General features: G+C 52.0%; 1 non-coding gene across 1 annotated transcript in view; it reads left to right on the top strand.

The window, feature by feature from the left end:
• The first annotated feature begins 4,028 nt into the window (after positions 1-4,028).
• The window catches only part of LOC126430860 (small subunit ribosomal RNA), a 1,909-nt gene continuing 937 nt past the window's right edge, over positions 4,029-5,000 (top strand). The window contains exon 1 of the ribosomal RNA XR_007577371.1: positions 4,029-5,000. This exon is cut by the window's right edge and continues 937 nt beyond it. This is a non-coding gene — a ribosomal RNA (small subunit ribosomal RNA).

The raw sequence follows: 5,000 nt of genomic DNA on the forward strand, positions 1-5,000 counted from the left end.
AACCTAACCTATATCGTACCTTAACCTAACCTATATCGTACCTTAACCTAACCTATATCGTACCTTAACCTAACCTATATCGTACCTTAACCTAACCTATATCGTACCTTAACCTAACCTATATCGTGCCTTAACCTAACCTATATCGTGCCTTAACCTAACCTATATCGTGCCTTAACCTAACCTATATCGTGCCTTAACCTAACCTATATCGTGCCTTAACCTAACCTATATCGTGCCTTAACCTAACCTATATCGTGCCTTAACCTAACCTATATCGTGCCTTAACCTAACCTAATTTGTGCCTTAACCTAACCTAATTTGTGCCTTAACCTAACCTAATTTGTGCCTTAACCTAACCTAATTTGTGCCTTAACCTAACCTAATTTGTGCCTTAACCTAACCTAATTTGTGCCTTAACCTAACCTAATTTGTGCCTTAACCTAACCTAATTTGTGCCGTAACCTAACCTAATTTGTGCCGTAACGTAACCCATGTTGTGCCGTAACGTAACCCATGTTGTGCCGTAACGTAACCCATGTTGTGCCGTAACGTAACCCATGTTGTGCCGTAACGTAACCCATGTTGTGCCGTAACGTAACCCATGTTGTGCCGTAACGTAACCCATGTTGTGCCTTAACCTAACCCATGTTGTGCCTTAACCTAACCCATGTTGTGCCTTAACCTAACCCATGTTGTGCCTTAACCTAACCCATGTTGTGCCTTAACCTAACCCATGTTGTGCCTTAACCTAACCCACGTTGTGCCTTAACCTAACCTACGTTGTGCCTTAACCTAACCCATGTTGTGCCTTAACCTAACCCATGTTGTGCCTTAACCTAACCCATGTTGTGCCTTAACCTAACCCATGTTGTGCCTTAACCTAACCCATGTTGTGCCTTAACCTAACCCATGTTGTGCCTTAACCTAACCCATGTTGTGCCTTAACCTAACCCATGGTGTGCCTTAACCTAACCCATGTTGTGCCTTAACCTAACCCATGTTGTGCCTTAACCTAACCCACGTTGTGCCTTAACCTAACCCACGTTGTGCCTTAACCTAACCCACGTTGTGCCTTAACCTAACCCACGTTGTGCCTTAACCTAACCTACGTTGTGCCTTAACCTAACCCATGTTGTGCCTTAACCTAACCCATGTTGTGCCTTAACCTAACCCATGTTGTGCCTTAACCTAACCCATGTTGTGCCTTAACCTAACCCATGTTGTGCCTTAACCTAACCCATGGTGTGCCTTAACCTAACCCATGGTGTGCCTTAACCTAACCCATGGTGTGCCTTAACCTAACCCATGTTGTGCCTTAACCTAACCCATGTTGTGCCTTAACCTAACCCATGTTGTGCCTTAACCTAACCCATGTTGTGCCTTAACCTAACCCATGTTGTGCCTTAACCTAACCCATGTTGTGCCTTAACCTAACCCATGTTGTGCCTTAACCTAACCCATGTTGTGCCTTAACCTAACCCATGTTGTGCCTTAACCTAACCCATGTTGTGCCTTAACCTAACCCATGTTGTGCCTTAACCTAACCCATGTTGTGCCTTAACCTAACCCATGTTGTGCCTTAACCTAACCCATGTTGTGCCTTAACCTAACCCATGTTGTGCCTTAACCTAACCCATGTTGTGCCTTAACCTAACCCATGTTGTGCCTTAACCTAACCCATGTTGTGCCTTAACCTAACCCATGTTGTGCCTTAACCTAACCCATGTTGTGCCTTAACCTAACCCATGTTGTGCCTTAACCTAACCCATGTTGTGCCTTAACCTAACCCATGTTGTGCCTTAACCTAACCCATGTTGTGCCTTAACCTAACCCATGTTGTGCCTTAACCTAACCCATGTTGTGCCTTAACCTAACCCATGTTGTGCCTTAACCTAACCCATGTTGTGCCTTAACCTAACCCATGTTGTGCCTTAACCTAACCCATGTTGTGCCTTAACCTAACCCATGTTGTGCCTTAACCTAACCCATGTTGTGCCTTAACCTAACCCATGTTGTGCCTTAACCTAACCCATGTTGTGCCTTAACCTAACCCATGTTGTGCCTTAACGTAACCCATGTTGTGCCTTAACGTAACCCATGTTGTGCCTTAACGTAACCCATGTTGTGCCTTAACCTAACCTATAATGTGCCTTAACCTAACCTAAAGTGCGCCGTAACCTAAACTATATTGCGCCTTAACCTGACGCACGTTGTCGCTGAACCTGCTCTGTAATTGTTATGCAACCCGTTAAAGTAGTGTAGTGTTGCCTAACCGCAACCCTCGCAATATAGTTCGCTACTCGCACTGCCCGGTCCCCTGTGTATCGCGTCATGTTAAACACCTTGCAGGTGTTGCTGACTTTCCACATGCTCCTGCTATACACTGTAGTGTGGATAGCAGCAGGACGTACATGCCCCCCCCCCCTTCCCCCCTGCCTTCGCAAGCTGGTCGGTGAGAAGTTTGCATGTTCAATGCCCTTCGCATGCCGACGTACTCAGCCTACGTTGTGGTACGGCCTGTCACCTGTCCGCCGATGTACGCAAAACCCACAAACTGTACTGCACATTGCTCCGTATGTACTGAATGATACATCGTGGCCCATGTGACCGTATGACGACAGCGCCTAGCAACGGCGGACCATACAGTCCAAATATTGTGCACGCAGCTACGTGTCGTCTCCCTATAAGAGCTGGATTGCAGTGTGGTACGCCATACAGACGTGTGGGAGGAACGGACGCCCTGGATGGCGATCAGCATGAGCAGTCTGTTGATGTAGTGGAGCGTGTATTCGGACGTAGTCGTCTCTTCTCACACACCGTGATAGCATGTTGCACCGCGTTCCACATCTGCGACATGCTGCAGAGGCGGGCTGACAGTCGTTCGCGCAATGGACACCGCATACGTACGGGGTCTACCTTCCACGTGTTCTCTAGGCGTGCACATGTTGTTGCGTCTATGTGGGCAGACGTAGTGTGTTGTGACACCTGACACAGGCATGCAATACTCGTTGCAAATGGCGATGGACGTGTACGTTTGCTGGTGACGTTACGCAAATGAACAACCGGTAACCCGTTGTGGTGCGGTTGTTCTCGCTAGAGGTGAATCAGTGTTGGCGACGATCGGTCGAGCTATTAACCGGTTGTTTCAGGGATACCCACCATGCCCACGAACGTGAAAGGGGACCCACCATGCCCACGAACGTGAAAGGGGATCTGGGTGTGAGGCGATACGCGGCGGTGGCTGGGTGGGACCGTCCCCGGCCGGTGAGGGGGGGCCGCCCGGCGTGCTGGCAGCGCGGTGCGTGGGCGCACGCGCTACAGCCGGCTGGTGGGGGCGGCCGGTGGCAGGCGCGCCGGCCGACGGACGCGGCAGGCGGCGCAGCTGCGCGCCGGCGCCCCCTGCTCGCGGCGCCTTGCGGCCAAAGTAGGTCCTCGCGGGCCCGGTGCGAAGCGCGGTGGCCATCTGCAGTGTGCTGGTCCGATTGAGGACTTTGTGCGCTGAGGATGCGCCGCCGCCCGGCGCTCGGCGCCGCGACGCCGTCTGCTGCTCGGTCGCCCCAGCGGTTCTCGCAGGTGGTTTGTATCGCAGCTGTGCGGACGTGTTGGCGCGTGCGCTGTGCTGGGAGAGTTCGCTTCGGCACCCAAGTAGGGCTTTTGTCCTTCTGTGGCGCTGGCGTTGGAGCTGCCGGTCACCGTAGGTGGCGCGTGTTGTCTCCCGCCGGCAATGCCACGACAGCACGCTCCCGGGCCTCTGTCGGCAGCGGCAAGCTCAGTTGGGAGCACGGGTGGTCGCACCTAAAGCGTCTACTCGCCTAACTCCGGGCGATTGCGCCTCTCTCGAACCCGACCAAGTACTTAGGACGGCGCTGCGCGCCGCCGGGACCTGAGAGGGTTTCGAGGTGTGTTGTGCAGGGGAGCTCAGCCTCCTCCTGTTTGCAGAATAATTGAGCGGACGCTTGCGTGTTCGCGCGGGCCCCCGGGACACACTCCCGGGCGGCCGGCTGCTCAGCTCTAGTTGACGCAGCTCCCTGGTTGATCCTGCCAGTAGTCATATGCTTGTCTCAAAGATTAAGCCATGCATGTCTCAGTACAAGCCGCATTAAGGTGAAACCGCGAATGGCTCATTAAATCAGTTATGGTTCCTTAGATCGTACCCACGTTACTTGGATAACTGTGGTAATTCTAGAGCTAATACATGCAAACAGAGTCCCGACCAGAGATGGAAGGGACGCTTTTATTAGATCAAAACCAATCGGTCGGCTCGTCCGGTCCGTTTGCCTTGGTGACTCTGAATAACTTAGGGCTGATCGCACGGTCCTCGTACCGGCGACGCATCTTTCAAATGTCTGCCTTATCAACTGTCGATGGTAGGTTCTGCGCCTACCATGGTTGTAACGGGTAACGGGGAATCAGGGTTCGATTCCGGAGAGGGAGCCTGAGAAACGGCTACCACATCCAAGGAAGGCAGCAGGCGCGCAAATTACCCACTCCCGGCACGGGGAGGTAGTGACGAAAAATAACGATACGGGACTCATCCGAGGCCCCGTAATCGGAATGAGTACACTTTAAATCCTTTAACGAGTATCTATTGGAGGGCAAGTCTGGTGCCAGCAGCCGCGGTAATTCCAGCTCCAATAGCGTATATTAAAGTTGTTGCGGTTAAAAAGCTCGTAGTTGGATTTGTGTCCCACGCTGTTGGTTCACCGCCCGTCGGTGTTTAACTGGCATGTATCGTGGGACGTCCTGCCGGTGGGGCGAGCCGAAGGCGTGCGACCGCCTCGTGCGTGCTCGTGCGTCCCGAGGCGGACCCCGTTGAAATCCTACCAGGGTGCTCTTTATTGAGTGTCTCGGTGGGCCGGCACGTTTACTTTGAACAAATTAGAGTGCTTAAAGCAGGCAAGCCCGCCTGAATACTGTGTGCATGGAATAATGGAATAGGACCTCGGTTCTATTTTGTTGGTTTTCGGAACCCGAGGTAATGATTAATAGGGACAGGC

The sequence above is a fragment of the Schistocerca serialis genome, unplaced genomic scaffold (assembly GCF_023864345.2).
Source record: "Schistocerca serialis cubense isolate TAMUIC-IGC-003099 unplaced genomic scaffold, iqSchSeri2.2 HiC_scaffold_1062, whole genome shotgun sequence".
Lineage (NCBI taxonomy): Eukaryota > Metazoa > Arthropoda > Insecta > Orthoptera > Acrididae > Schistocerca > Schistocerca serialis.